The 16,522-nt window shown below is 39.8% G+C and overlaps 1 protein-coding gene across 1 annotated transcript in view; it reads right to left on the reverse strand.

The window, feature by feature from the left end:
• SORCS3 (sortilin related VPS10 domain containing receptor 3) overlaps window positions 1-16,522 on the reverse strand; it is a 900,280-nt gene that overhangs the window by 262,568 nt on the left and 621,190 nt on the right. The gene's annotated exons all lie outside the window — the stretch shown is intronic.

The raw sequence follows: 16,522 nt of genomic DNA on the forward strand, positions 1-16,522 counted from the left end.
TGCAGCACACACAATTACTCCCCCCCCCAAAAAAAAAAAAAACAGAAGGGGGACAAGGTCTTACACTTTCCCTCCCTCCTTTGCCTAATGATACAGGCTATCAGGGCATGAAGCACTCAAAAATGGTTTTTCCTTGAAGAGGTGACCAGGCTTTAGAGTTGCCAGTCCCCAGTTGGGAACAGGGAATCCCCTGGTTTGAAGGCCCTCTCTTCCCTTCAGGGTTATCAGAAAGCGGAGTGGGAGGAGGGAAATGTCTTCTGGGCATTCCGTTATACTCTATGGTGATTGGTCCCCATCGGGTATAATAGAAAATCGATCCATGAGTATCTAGGGCTCTGGAAAGGCTGTTTTTGAGGTAGAGGCACCAAATTTCAGCATAGCCACCACTGCCTCTTTTAAGAAAAAAAACCCCCAGGTTTCAAAAAGATTAGACTAGGGGTTCCAAATATATGAGCCCCAAAAGAAGGTGCCCCCGTCACCCATTATTTCCAGTGAAGGGAAAGCACTTAAAAGAAGTACGATCCCTTTAAATATGATGTCTAGAACTCCCTTTGAAGTTTAATCATGATTGTCACAATCTTGTTCCTGGCTCCACCCTCAAAGTCTGCAGATATTCCCTGGGTCAGCCTTGACAAGCCCACCAGGCTTAGAAATATTGATGTGTCAAAGGCCAGCATTTCTTCTTGCTTACTATAGGTAAACTCTACCTCTTCCCTGTATTGCCAAGGCAAGCAAAACAAGCCCTTGGGAGGTCAGAGAACACTGAAATAAGGAAGGAAACAGGGCCATGGCTTTTTTTTTTTTTTTGTAGCAGGAACTTATTTGCATATTAGGCCACATACCCCTGATGTAGCCAATTCTCCTGGAGCTTACAGTAGACACTGTACTAAGAGCCCTGTAAGCTCTTGAAAGATTGGCTACATCAGGGGGGTGTAGCCTAATATGCAAAAGAGTTCCTGCTACAAAAATAGCCCTGCAAATGTCTGTGAGTCCTAGTCTACTAATAGAAACTGACAGCATCAGGCACTTTAAGAGGAAAACTGCTGATGCAACATTATGTAACTCCAACTATACTAGCTAATGAGAGGCATGTGAAGCTAGTTAAGTGGGGTGTAACTTGATAGGCCAGCTCTACCATAAGAACCAGCAGCCTAGTCCTTAGACTTTGCCTTGGGTTGATGGAGAGGAAGGAGTGTTGGAGACGTGGAGAGCTACTTGATAACAGAGACCGTTACTCTGTCCGTTTGACTGATGATGGCAATGACCCTGGTATGTGTAGACCAATCTTTGGACTTGTGACTCTGTACTTCTGACCTGACTGGACTGACTAACTGTGCATTGACTACTTTGGACTGCCTTTAACCACTCTATTGCTGTATCCCCAATACAACTGTTTCAACTGGCTTACAGAAGTTGTGTCTTTGTAGACTTTTTACTCGAGGCTGCTCTTATCAGCACACTCACAACGCGGAACTTCCACGCACTACTGACATCGGTTATGGGCCCAGCGTGGTCTGCGTGAGAGTAAGCACTGTCTGCAGCAGCACTCGCCAGAAGTTCTACTCGTGAGTAAGCAAACAGTTTGGGGCGTGGCACTTTGTTTGTGTTACAGGCAACTATGGAGTCCAGCGTTCATATCTCTGGCTTCTTGATACAGAGGCTTAATGGAGATAATTTTGGGACATGGTCAGAGAAGGTCACCCTGTTGTTGAAGTTCCAGGGGCTGTGGGAGTACGTGGCACACCCCCCAGACATAGCTACACTACATGCAGTGGATGATGCTGAAGTGATTGCAAAGCATAAGAGCAATGACGAGAAGGCGTTTGCATTGCTAGGCTTGACCTTGGAGGATTCACAGCTCATTCATATTAAAGGGGCCGATACAGCCAAGTCGTGCTGGGATGCACTGAAGGCGATATATGAGAGAGAAAGTGTTGGGTCACACATTTTCTTAATGAAAAGGCTCTTATCCACACGTCTGGAGGCCGGTGGTGACATGATGACTCATCTGGAGCACATGACTCGTATGTTACACCAGCTGCAGGACAAGAAGGTAATTTTTACTCCCCTGCAGCAAGCCTACATAATCCTATGTTCACTGGACAGTACGTATGACCAATTTGTGGCTAATCTTGATATTATTCCACAAGCTGATATTAACGTGTCCAGCATCACCCAACGCCTGTTGAATGAGGCTATGAGACGGAAGGACGCAGCTCACTTTCTTTCAACAATGAATGTACCTGTCCGGGAGGTTCTTAAAGGGGCAGAGTGCAAGGCAGTAGTAGCGAAAACAAAAGCTGTGCGTAAGTGCTACTTATGTGGGAGCACACAACACCTGCAACGCCAGTGTTCTTTGAACAAGAAGAAACATTCTCCAGCAGTTACCAAAGGAGGTGGGTGCAATGTAATCATTAATAATTCCTCCAGCAGTAGCCAGCAATTCATGATTGACAGCGGTGCTACGGAGCACATTGCCAAGGACAGGAGGCTCTTTGAGACTTTTACTCCTACGCAAGGTCAGAGCGTGAAGCTTGCAAATGGGCTGACTGCCAATGTAGCTGGGAATGGTCTTGTCAACATCCCGAGCCTGGGGAGGAAATTCCCAATGCTCAATGTTCCAAGCTTGAATTATAATTTGTTATCAGTTTCTGCATTGACTGAACACAATTATAAAGTTTGTTTTACAGCTACTGACTGCAATATATGTACAGGTGAAATTACTGCAAAAGCTAAGAGGAAAGGCGACCTCTATTTCCTGGAGAAGGAGCAAACAGTACAGCATGTGAGTACTAATGAACCCCTGCATGATAACTGCATTCATCTTTGGCACCGCAGGCTGGGGCACCTTAATTTCCAGGCAGTGAAGAAGACGCTTCAGGCAGCTGGGATTAAGACCAAGCCGTGTGGGTGTTATATTGAGTGTGAGGTGTGCAAGGCTGTGAAATCCAAGTCGACAGCTGCAAAATCACCAAGCAAATTTCAGTCCGATGACATACTCGACCTGGTGTTCCTTGACCTGATAGGTCCATTCCCTACAAGGAGTCTGGGCGGAGCAAAATTTGCATTATGTATCGAAGACCACTTTTCAAGGTATGGATTCTGCTACCTACTTAGGTCTAAGTCAGAAACATTCCAAGCATTTCATAATTGGCTTCGGTTTGTGCACCGCAAGACAGGGAAGTACCCTAAGACTATCTTAAGTGACAACGGTACTGAATTCTGTAATGAGCGGATGATTGCTCTGTGCAGGAGGCACGGCATTGAAAGGAAATGCACAGCTCCTTACCGCCCCCAGCATAATGCTTTCTGCGAACGCAGAAATCAGACCCTGACCAATATGTGCTTTTGCATGTTACAAGACAGTAATTTACCTATGAGTTACTGGGGCGAAGGCATGATGTGTGCTTCTCATATATTAAACTTGTCTTGGTCGTCAGCTACAAGTATGATTCCTGCAGAGGCATGGTACGGCAAGAAACCTTCCTTAGAGCATGTCAGGATATTTGGGATTCCAGCGTACGTCCACATCCCAAAGGAGCTCAGAAGGAAAGGGAAAAATAAGGCAGTAAGATTATTGTTTGTTGGCTATACTAACAACCATCGAGCTTTCAGGTTTTGCCATGATGGGGAGAAGAAAATAACGACTAGCGCATCGGCTAGCTTTCTTGAAAAAACTGTTGGCTGGCAACGAACGTCCTCAACTCTAATCATTCCGGCAGGAGTGAAACAAGAGCCGCTACCCGTTCCTAGGAGGGGGAGGAGGAGCCCGTCGCCCAGCAACGGAGACATCAAGGATGAACCGTTAACTCCTACATCGCCAGGAGCCAGCGTTTCTCTGCAACCTGAGACGGCAACAGAACAGACTGTGTCTGATGCAGCTGAAGAGCCCATTCTTCGGCGGTCCACTCGAGAAACGAGGCCACCTGATCGCTACAGCCCAGGACAGACATGCGCTGTGATTGCTGAACCTTCGAGTTACGAAAGCATACAGCACCTATCAACAGACGAGCAGGCTGGATGGCGCGCTGCAATGAAGTCTGAACTAGAGTCCCTGCAAAACCAGCACGTCTATGAGGAAACGACTCTACCTATCGGTCAGAGACTCATAGGGTGTAAATGGGTGTATAAGCTAAAGGCTGGCATAGATGGTACTACTCAGTACAAGGCCAGGCTTGTAGCCCAAGGTTTTTTACAGGGGGGGCAAGACTATGACGAAACTTTTGCGCCTACATTGAAGGCCACATCACTGTTTTGTGCTCTCACAATTGCTGCCAAACAGAAATGTTTAGTTAGGCATCTTGATGTGAAAACAGCATACTTACATGCACCACTGAGGCACAGTATATATATGAAAAAACCACCAGGTGTCTCAGATGATGGTGATAATGCTAACACTTGTTGGTTGCTTAAGAAATCCCTGTATGGATTAAAGCAATCCGGGTTCGAATGGAACCAACATTTGGTGGATAACCTTAAAATGATGGGTTATAAGCAAGGAGTTGCAGATCCCTGTGTGTTCATGAAGGGAACAGGGGAGCAACGTTCCATCATCTTAATATTTGTTGATGATCTGGCACTGATATGCAAAACTGCCAAAATAATGAGTGATACAATTGATGCTCTGAAAGCAAAATTTACTGTAAGAGATCTAGGAGAGATCAGGCAATATGTTGGATTAGAAATTGCTAAAGTAAATGATGGATACAGGGTATCACAGAGGGCAAAGATATCCCAATTACTAAAACAGTTCAAAATGGAACAGTGTAAAGGGGTACAAAATCCTATGCTACCATGTAATGAATCTGAATGTGAACAGAGTCCACTGTTTGATCAAGGAATATATCAATCCCTGATTGGAAGTCTGTCATATCTCGCAAACTGGTCCAGACCGGATATAGCCATGGCCACTAATGTTTTGGCTAGAGCAGTTAAAGATCCTAGGCAAATGCATTGGCTAGCAGCCAAACACATATTGAGATATTTGAAACAAACCATAGACCTGAGTTTATTCTTAACACCTACTGGTGATCTTGATATGTACGCCTATGCGGATGCTAGTTTCGCAAATGATCCTAAAACTAGACAGTCCACAACAGGAATGGCTATCTTTCTGGGTGGCGCCCTAATTGGGTGGAGATCACTGAAACAAAAACATGTGTCTCTGTCCACCTGCGAGGCAGAATACGCCGCATTAAGCGCAGTGTGTACAGAAATCATTTGGTTCAAACAACTGTTGTTGGATTTTGGCATATGTCACATGAATCCCATTGTTGTAAGGGAAGACAATCAGGCAGCTATCCAGTTAGCAACCTCTCATGGAGTCAAGAGTAGGTCTAAACATACAGATGTACGCTTTCATAATGTTAAGCAATGTTTAGAGGACAAACTGATAGCACTAGAGTACTGTGAAACGAATGCCAATATCGCAGATTTGTTTACTAAGATTCAAACCCATGTAAAGCACAAAGAAAGTTGTACAGCTTTGGGGCTTAGAAAATGAGACAGTGAAGTCATGCTGTATGAATGAATGTTAAGAAAACTGAATGTTTTATGATGGAAAAAATGTATAGTACATGTCGTTACATAAGGGGAGAATGACAGCATCAGGCACTTTAAGAGGAAAACTGCTGATGCAACATTATGTAACTCCAACTATACTAGCTAATGAGAGGCATGTGAAGCTAGTTAAGTGGGGTGTAACTTGATAGGCCAGCTCTACCATAAGAACCAGCAGCCTAGTCCTTAGACTTTGCCTTGGGTTGATGGAGAGGAAGGAGTGTTGGAGACGTGGAGAGCTACTTGATAACAGAGACCGTTACTCTGTCCGTTTGACTGATGATGGCAATGACCCTGGTATGTGTAGACTAATCTTTGGACTTGTGACTCTGTACTTCTGACCTGACTGGACTAACTGTGCATTGACTACTTTGGACTGCCTTTAACCACTCTATTGCTGTATCCCCAATACAACTGTTTCAACTGGCTTACAGAAGTTGTGTCTTTGTAGACTTTTTACTCGAGGCTGCTCTTATCAGCACACTCACAACGCGGAACTTCCACGCACTACTGACAGAAACTAATATTGTAGTTTCCCCAGCTGTTTCATACTACTGTATGCTCACTCTTAGTGGATTCTTTACTACTCTGTCTGAATCTTGTTTTAATCTGTGCTATGCAACATAATGTTATGTGCCTTGTTCTGGCAAACTGGACCTTCTGGGCTGTCATTGCAATAATTCCCCTCCCCAGTATTCTGTTGTTTACAGCCAGGTCCAGAGAGGAGGCTGGGAGAAACAGGAAGGCCTCAAGCTCAATCTGGGCCTCAAATTTAGACACTTGCCAATTTGGGGGCATAGTTTCACAGCTTGCTTATATGGCAGGGATGCCAGGCTCCAAATGGGGCCTGGAAAACTCCAAGAACTACAGCTCATCTCCAGACTACAGATATCAGTTCCCTGTAGAAAATGGATTCCTTGGTGGACTCTTTCCTTTCCTTTTGTGCCTGTAGAAGCTAATTGATTCACAAATCTTGAGCAGCAGAAGACACTTATTTCTTCTTCTTTTTTGAGGGGGGTGGACTCTGTTCTATTGTACCCCAGTGAGGCTCCTGTCCTTCCCAGGCTCCACCCCCAAATTTCCAATACTTTCCCAGCCTGGAGCTAGCAACCATTTCCTTCTCATCCCCTGCCAGAGGCCAGGGGGGGACCTGGCAACCCCGTTATATGGACATTTACATTGTTAGTTTGTCTAGGACCCAGGCATCTCTAGACCTGTGTCCAGAAGGCCTGTATGCAGTTTTGGATATAAATCTCTCTCCCACGCAAATGTAACTGTGACTACTATTTGACCCTGATCTTGATATACACAGTCTGCAATGCTTTGCCTACACCCTGAATCTACATACTTCTGCTATACTTCTGATAGATGATGAGTCTTTTCCAGGTAGGCTTGCCAATCCCCAGGTCCCAATGGGGGTTCTTCTGCTTTCCCAGTCTCCTTCCCGCCCCCAGTCAGCTGGCTGGTGGGGGGAAGCCCTGCCCCCAAAGCCACCATGTGATTTTTTTTCCCTCCAGAGGCTCCTGTCTTTGATTGGAAAGGCTTCCTCTTGGGATGGGGTGTCTGTGTTACTTGGAAGAAGTTGGCTGCAAGTCATGAGTAGAGAAACTCCCTTGGAGTTCAATTATGCTTGTCACATCCTTGTTCCTGGCTCCACCCCCAAAGTCCCCAGATATTTCTTGAATTGGACTTGGCAACCCTATTTCCAGGGGTCGTTTTGTAGAAAAATAGGTGGTGGAGCTCATCTACGGATTGTTATGCAGCTGCATCTACTATTCAATGGACAAGGAGGTGGAACTCTCAGAAAGGTTCAGGAGCTCAGGTCCTGTGAGCTCCCACTGAATCTGAGGCCTGGTCTTTTCCCAGAAAACCATATATATCTTCCCATACATAATTTTTCAAACAAGGATCTAGAAAATATGTGGTTGTTATAAACAATTAATTGAGTCCCAAAATAATCAAACTCCTGTCACATTCCTTTTCTTTCAAATTCACAAATACTTTCCCTTCCAATCATGGTAATGTTATTATAACCAAAACTCTCTGTTGAAACCAGGGTATTTTAAGCACATCCAATTGCACAAGCTGTGTGCCTCAACCACAAGCTGATTTACCGGGGGGGGGGGAGGGGGCACAGAGAAGAAACCATTTCAGCAAGTAAATAATAAATGGCCTTAGCATTTCCAAGACTTGGCAGTATATATAAATCCCGTGGAACTCCCAACACCATAATTTCAGCTCCCAGAGAAGGTGTCAGCTGTGATCTAAATAACATATCTCCATTTTTTCTCCTGTTCAAGTTGAGTTAATGCAATTTTGTTCACACATGAGACTCTGTGATCTGCTAACTGGATTTGTAAATCTCAAAATGTGGTAAATTTATGCAAAGACCTAATTTTGCCTGCCTTCTGTTTTAACCACACAACCATTCATATACTCTTAACCCAACTAGGCTCAATAATCTGAAACTACTGTGTGACAAAATAAAGATGGAAATATAGGAGGGGGAAAACAGAGTCAGCAGATAGATGCAAATAAATGGCTGGTGTTGACATGACAACCAATGGCTGCCTATTCAGAAGTATTTCATTATGAGAGCATTACACTGATAATCAAATATATACAAAACAGGTCACCTAGATAACATTCACAGGGAGATAAGAGAGGTTTTCTTTTCACAGCCTTTTATTCATTTATTTTGGGTGATTTTACTCCTTATCTTATCAATAAGATGCAATCTATTTTTGTTTTGATTTGCACAACATCATGTATGGAAATAGAAACAAGGGGGGGGGTTTAGTCTGAATGAATATAAATACAGTATTAATCCTAATCTTGTTTCACTTTCATTATGGGCCCACAGAAATTAAACATACATTAATAGAAAAATTAAGAAAGCAAAACTGATCAGGGAGTACCATATAATGAAGTCTTTAAACCTCCTGGTTTCTGAACTCAGAAAGTTACAAATGGCAGATATACTTGGGTCTTTTCAAATCTCTCTCTCTCTCTCTTTCTCTCTCTCTCTCTCACACACACACACTTTTGTTCTTAATAGACAGGTGAGTTCTGAGAAATTTGTAAGCTTGTATTCGCTACTTTGTGACATTTTGATTTGACTCATAAAGCCAGTAAACTAGTGTGATTTGCATGTATACTAAATAATCAATTTGGTCAGAAAGCAGAAGGGTGATACTCCTTAGAGAACAAGGCTTTAGGAGACAGATAAATGCAAAAAGCCAGAGTGAAAAGAGATCAGCCAATATTGTTTACCTGTATTTTTTGATAGTTATTGTAAGTCACTTTATAAATTTTATGTTAAGACTGTGAGATATAAATATTTTGAACAAATACATAAAGGACACATCAGTGATCCGCACACTTTCCCCAAAGTAAAACAGCATTATGGGAAAAACCCAAATGAGCAAAGTTGTAATTTCGTCAGAGGCCAAAATCCAGGAAAGGCAAATATAGAGATACTGAATCAGAAGTATTTAATATAGTTATGCTTGGCTGTAGAAGGGGTAAAATCATTCTCTGAAGTAAGGAATGCAATCAGATGCTTTTAGATGATAGAAATGGGGGAGGAAATGATGTCTGAAAACCAATATCTGGTAAAGTCTAAGCACTACAGACTTGGACTTTTTCTGCACCTAAATGTTGCAGCTGTTTCCCGGTGACTTGAATCCCCAGCTGATGCTCTGACTTTGCAACATCCTTTCTGTAAAAGGGCATGTATTTCAGGGATTTTTTCTTGATTTCAGATGTGACCCTCTCCATGTGTTCTGCACTTCCTTTAAAAAAGGGTAGTACAGCCATGTCATGATGTACTTCATCAGCAGCAGAACCTCTCTTTTTTTTTTTGCACATGTGCACTAACATTATAACATCACTAGGAATAATGCCCATTTTGAAGAAAAATACAACAGGCTCTAGAAAGAGGCTCTGGGTGAGTTCCCCCCACCCTTGCTGTCTTCCCACCCTAAGTGAATACATTCACTCCCCCACCCACCTCAGGAGAAGCTGATCTCTGCCATCTGGAGAACAGTTGTAATTCTGAGTGATCTCCAGCCCACACCTAGAGATTGGCAACAGTGATGGCTAATTTGGAGGGTGGAGTCTATGGCATTGTACCATTCTGAGGTCCCTGGAGTTGGCAACTGCTAAGTCACACTGGCTGTCATAGGGGGGCTGTTGCTGAACAGTAGCAAGCAGCCAGGCCTAGTTAAGTCATGACAGCCAGGTGGCATCAAGTCATCCAGAAGATGCTACAAGGCCTAGGTTAGCCAACTTCCAGGTAGTGCCTGAAGATCTCCTGGGATCACAACTGAACTCCAGACAACAGATCTTTTCTCCCCTGGATAAAATAACTGCTTTGGAGGGTGGACTCTAATAAAATGAATAAAACATTGGTTACCTGACAACAGCCTCTGGCTAGCATTTTCCCCGGGGGGTGGGGGAGGGAGAGAGTGATGGGAAAGAGGTGGCCACCATGGCCTCTGAGGAAATGTTTCATGAGGCCACAGTAGAGCCACCTTTTTGAGGTGGATTGATGGAGAGAACACAGAGAAGAATGAGGTAAGACTGTTTTGGCTTCTGGGCCTGTAGTACGTAGGGGATAGGGGAGTCAGTCAATGGGAACGCAGAGTTGGTGATTAATGTATAATGGGACAATTATTTGTTGAGTGCATGGAATGCACCTATAAGCCAATGGGAGAGCTCCCTTTGGCCACCACCATAGGGGAATTATATATAGCAATAACATTGTAAAAAGGCAGGTTGTATCATGGGGAACAGCATCATTGCTGCCATTTCAGAGGTCCCTTGCTCCTCCTTAGTCGCCAATTAAGAAAATGGCTGGCAATTGCTGAACTACATACACATATTTATAACACTGTTCTATAATTATTAAACACACTAAATGTGTCATCATGTACTTCATCAGCAATGGAACCTCCTTTTTTGCATATACAGTAATGTTATAATATCATAACACTATAAAAAGGCTAGATGTATTGTGGGAAACAGCATGGTTACCACCATTTCAAAGGTTCCCTTCTCCTCCTTAGTCACAAACTAAGGAAATGGCAAGCAAAGATTCCCACAAAATCCTAATGAAAATAGCATTCTATTTGTGATTGCCGAACTGGATACATCAATTTATAACAGTGTTATTCAGTAATTGTCAGCAACAGAACCTCCTTTTTTGTGCATATGCAGCAGTGTTCGGGGTAGGAAAATGCCGAGCTGAGCTGCTTCTCATAAAGGGAGCAGGCTGGAACTGCTGTTCAGGGTAGTGGAAGGCAAATTAATGCCTACTGCCTACTTTTCTCAGTCAGAGATTAGTCCAAGATATGCACAGAAAACTTTGAGGAGATTTACTTTGGCTAAAAGGGAGTCCTGGGGGGGGGGGCTCCTTTGAGGGGTCTCCGGAGAATAGTTGCATTTTCATCATCTGCAGAAGTTTCCAGAGTCATTTATTTGACATAAGCTCAACAGAATCCTAACCTTCTTGGACATTACTAAACATCTAAAGCTATACAAGATTGGTGTGGATCTGGATAATTTGCAGAAAAGGTACAGATTACTATCTTTCATTCCGGGACTATTTAAAGTTAAACAGAATAAATCAAAATGTGGGAAATGGAAATCTAGAAAGCTTGGAAGAAGAAGGGATGAAGAGGTGAAATTTGGACTTTTTAAATTTAAAGGACAGTGCTAAAAGTGAGAAGGAATTTATTGTTTGGTCTACTTGCGGTTTTGAAAAAAGAGCACCATTGTCACAGAGTGCAGCATACACAGTCAACACAGGAAATACATCAAGTATTGTGAGATCTCTCTACCAGTGAAAATGGGATTTGGTGGCAAGTTAAGCAGGAAACATTAGATGAAAAGCCTACTCTAGGACTATAATACCATAGAAAAACATCGGCAGCCATTGCAAGGAGGTCAAAATTAAAATAATAATTTTAAGGTGTTCGGGACATTAATAATTGTTGGAAATAATGGAGGTGATGAAAGGACAAATACTATTGGACATTATTGTTAATATTGGATTTTAGAAGCTTTTAAAGGAAAAAGAAAATTTTTTAAAGAAAAGTAGAAAGTCGCAACTGCCATTTTGAAAGAAATAAAAAAATTAAAAATTAAAAATTAATATCTCAGCCTAGGAGGCTCTGAGGACGGCAAAATTAGACTTGCTGGAAAAAGCAAGCTCTAATCTTTTGAATGTGATAGTTAAATTTTAAATTGGTGAGAACAAAATTTTTGGTGTTTTTAAATGTCAGAGCATAAGCAAACCCCTATAAGGGCTACTTCTCTGGAGAAAATGCAGGAACAATTAGAGGCAATGGAGGCTAGAATGATGAAAGGTATGAAAGACATGATAACTGCCTCTAAGAAAGAAATTATAGAAGAGATTAAAAAAGATATTGAGGATCTCAGAAATGAGATGGAGGAAACATCTAAGGAAGTGCAGGAGGTAGAAGGGAGAATGAAAGTACATGATTCCACCTTGTTGAAAATACAAGAAAAAGTGGCAATCCATGACTGCAAATTGATGGAGACTCAGATACGTCTGAGAGGAGTACCTGAAAAGGAAGAGAGTGACTTGAAAGAATATATAATAAAGATAATTGCAGAATTTTTGGAGGAAGATCCTAAAGAGACTAAAAATATGTATGACTATATGTATAGAGTGAATTCATTCTATGCAAAAAAAAATAATCTACCAAGAGATGTGGTCATAAGATATATGACAAAAGAAATGGTGGGAAAGATCATGAACAAAAATTTTGAAAAGACATTGATAGTGGCAGGTAGTAGAGTAAGAATCATGAAGGAACTACCAAGGCAAGTGATAAACGACAGAAGAACATACAGAAAACTGACAGAGAAATTAGGGACAATGAAATGAGATATAGAAGGATAATACCTGAAGGCCTGAGCTTTGAACTTCAGGGGAAAAGAACTACAATTACAAATTAACAGGAACTGCATAGATTTTATGAAAAACATAAAGAATTTGCACCATGATGGATTACAAATTATTATCTTGGAATGTAAATGGACTAAATTCACCAGAAAAAGGGCAACATTTCATTGGATTAAAAAGCAAAATTGTAATATAGTTTGTCTACAAGAAGTACATATAAAACAGAAGGATTATAAATTTTTATGGAATAAACAATTGGGATTAGAATTTTAATCCCTGGCTGAGCAGAAGAAAAGGGGAGTGATTTTTTTATGTTAAACAGGAATTGGATCTGAAATTAGTATTTAAAGATGAAAATGGAAGATTTATAGCAGTAGAAATAAATTTGAATGGGAAAAAAACATTGTTATTGGGATTGTACGCACCAAATGGAGCGAAAGATGTATTTTTAAGGATATTACACAACAACTTGATGAATTGACATATGATCAAGTTTTGATAATAGGGGACTTTAATGGAACAATTCAGAATGCATTAGATAGATAAATGCATTAGATAACAAAGAAGGAAAATTGCCAAAATCTTTTTTTGAATTGGTTAAACAAGAAAATTTGGAAGATATATGGAGGAAATTTAATCCTGATGTACGGGACTATACCTTTTTTTCAGCAAGACATAATTCTTTTTCTAGAATTGACATGTTGTGGGGCACTAAAGATATGGGCCTTATAACAAAGAAAGAATCACCCAAAGGGTGATTAACATGTTACTTCTTCACCCAAAGGGTGATTAACATGTGGAATTCACTGCCACAGGAGGTGGTGGCGGCCACAAGTATAGCCACCTTCAAGAGGGGTTTAGATAAAAATATGGAGCACAGGTCCATCAATGGCTATTAGCCACAGTGTGTGTGTATATATAAATTTTTTTGCCACTGTGTGACACAGAGTGTTGGACTGGATGGGCCGTTGGCCTGATCCAACATGGCTTCTCTTATGTTCTTATGAAAATTGAGATTTTGCCTAAAATAGGAGCTGATCATAACCCAATAAAGTTGCTTACAAATTCGTTGAAAAAATCAAGAAGATGGAGATAAATGAAGATTTACTACAGAATAAAGAAATAGTGACATCTCTAGAAAATAAGACCAAAGTTTTCTTCCAAATAAACGACAGAGAAGATATTGAATTCCAGATGGTGTGGGTTGCCTATAAGACAGTAATGAGAGGAATATTGATAACATTGAACAATAAAGATAAGAGGGCAAAAGATAAACAGATGTTGGACATTCAAAATGAAATAAAGAAAAAAGAAGGTGAATTAAGGAAAAGGCCAGGGAAAAAGAAAATGTTGAGGGAGATTACAATATTACAAACACAAATGAGACATTTATTAAATAAAGAATTGGAATGGAATTTGAAAAAATTACAGCAAAAGTCTTTTGAGGGAGCAAATAAACCTGGAAAGAACCTGGCCTAGCAATTGAAAAAAAAAGAGAGAAAGTTAAATTATTAGTAAGATTGTGGTTGATGGAAGAGAGATGGTGCATCAAGAAGGAATAAAAAGAGATTTTTTTAAATATTATGCTAAACTATTTAAGGGTGTTAAAATAAAGAAAAAATATATTAAATTAGCACCCTTAACAGAAAATATGAAAGAAGTTTTGAATGTGCCAATTGAAAGAATAGAGATTGAAGCAGCGATCAATGCAATGAAAATTGGAAAGGCACCTGGGCCAGATGGATATACAGCTAAGTTTTTTAAAACCTTTAAAGAGGAATTAATACCGAAACGCCAAAAATTGATGAACATGATAAGATTAAAAGGTAAAATACCAAATACATGGAAGGAAGGAAGCAGTGATTTCGTTAATTCCAAAAGAAGATAGAGATGTCACAAATGTAAAAAAATTATAGACCGATCTCATTATTGAATAATTACTATAAAATATACACAAGAATGCTGGCAGAACAACTTAAGCAATATTTGATAAACTTTATAAAGGAAGATCAAGCAGGGTTTCTCCCCAAAAGACAGATAAGAGACAATATTAGGACTGTTGTAAATATTGTAGAATATTACAAAAGACAAGAATATGGAGAACTCATGAAATTTTATATAAATAAAGAAAAATCAAAAATTTTATGTAAGAATATGCAAGTAAGTAAACAAAAGGAGTTACAAAAGCTGATGGGTTGTGAAGTTACTTCAAAGGTAAAATATTTGGGTGTGGAGATAACAATGAAGAATATTGATTTGTTTTAAAAATAATTATGAGAAGCTATGGCATAAAATGGATGAAGACATGATAAAATGGAATAAACTTAATTTGTTATTGCTGGAAAGAATAGGTGCAATCAAAATGAATAATGAATAATGTATTTATTTCAAACTATTCAGATTGTGAAGGACAGCAAACAGTTTAATAGATAGCAGAGGAAGATCTCAGAATTTGTGTGGGCTGAGAAGAAGCCAAGGATCAAAATGAAAATTTTCAGATGCGAAAGAGGAGGATTCCAATTACCAGATTTAAAACTATATCATGAAGCAGTCTGCTTAGTGTGGATAAAAGAATGGGTGATGCTATTAAACAGAAAACTTTTGACATTGGAAGGTCATGGAAATAAATTTGGCTGGCACGTCTATATGTACTATGGGGGAAAAAAGATGGATGGTTTTTTCTCTCACCATTACATAAGAAATAATTTGTTGAATACGTGGATGAAATATAAGAAATATGGTGATGAGAGAAAACCGTTATGGATAGTGCCAGCAGAAGTGATAAAAATAACAGCTGATGTGGGTGAAGAAAAGTGGTTGTCATATAATCAGATATTAAAAATACAAGACAGTAAAATAGAGCTAAAAACTGCGAAAGAGTTGAATAATAAATATGACTGGTTTCAAATGCAACAAATAAAGAGTTTGGTGGAAAAAGACATTAAAACTGAAGGAATAAGAAAAGAACAAACAGAAATGAAAATAGTTCTGCTTGGAGATAATGAAAAATTAATTTCAAAACTATATAAACTGCTTTTGAAATGGTCTACAGAAGATGAAGTAGTGAAATCTCAAATGATTAAGTGGGCAATTAATGTAAATAAAGAAATACAGATGGAAACTTGTGAATATCTTTGGAAGAATTCTATAAAGCTTTCAACATGTCATAGTATTAAAGAGAACGGTTTTAAAATGATGTATAGATGGTATATAACTCCTAAAAAGTTGGCAAAGATGAATAATAAGATGCCAGATAGATGTTGGAAGTGTAAAAAACATGAAGGTTCTTTTTACCATATGTGGTGGACTTGTGAAAGAGCAAAAAAATATTGGCAGATGATTCAACAAGAAATATCTAGGATCTTGGGATATGAAATCAAGAAAGTTCCAGAGACTTTTCTGTTGGGATTATATATGGAAAAATTTCCAAAAGAAGATAGAACTATAATTTGGTACTTGCTCTCAGATGTTAGGACATTGTATGTGAAGTTGTGGAAGCAAGAAAGAATACCAGAGAAATGGGATTGGATTATAAAAGTTATAACATGGAGTGAAATTGACAAGAATTTTAAGAGACTATGATCTAGAAACTTTTAAGTTGGGGTGGAAGAAGTTTAGAAATTATATAGAAAAAGAGTGGAAAATAAAAGGACATTGGACAATGTTTGATAATGATTAAGCCTTAAAAGAAAGAAAAATAGAAATTTTTGTTTTATTAGTTAAGGGTACCTTTAAATATTAGTATTTTAAGTATACAACACCGGCGGGGGTGAAGTAATGGGGGGAGGGGAGGTTAGAAAAGTAATATATGGGATAGATAAAAAGAAGTAATTAATAATGCAAAGAAATGATTGTTACCATATGTTACTGGAATAAAATTGTTTTAAACACAACATTGTAAAAAAAAAAAGGCTAGATGTATCACGGAGAACAGAATGGTTGCTGCTATTTCAAAAGTCCCCTGCTCCTTCTTAATCATCAACTAAGAAATTGGCTGGAGATGGTCAAACTGGATACACTGATTCATAA

This window comes from Heteronotia binoei, chromosome 6 (genome assembly GCF_032191835.1).
Source record: "Heteronotia binoei isolate CCM8104 ecotype False Entrance Well chromosome 6, APGP_CSIRO_Hbin_v1, whole genome shotgun sequence".
In the NCBI taxonomy this organism is placed as follows: domain Eukaryota; kingdom Metazoa; phylum Chordata; class Lepidosauria; order Squamata; family Gekkonidae; genus Heteronotia; species Heteronotia binoei.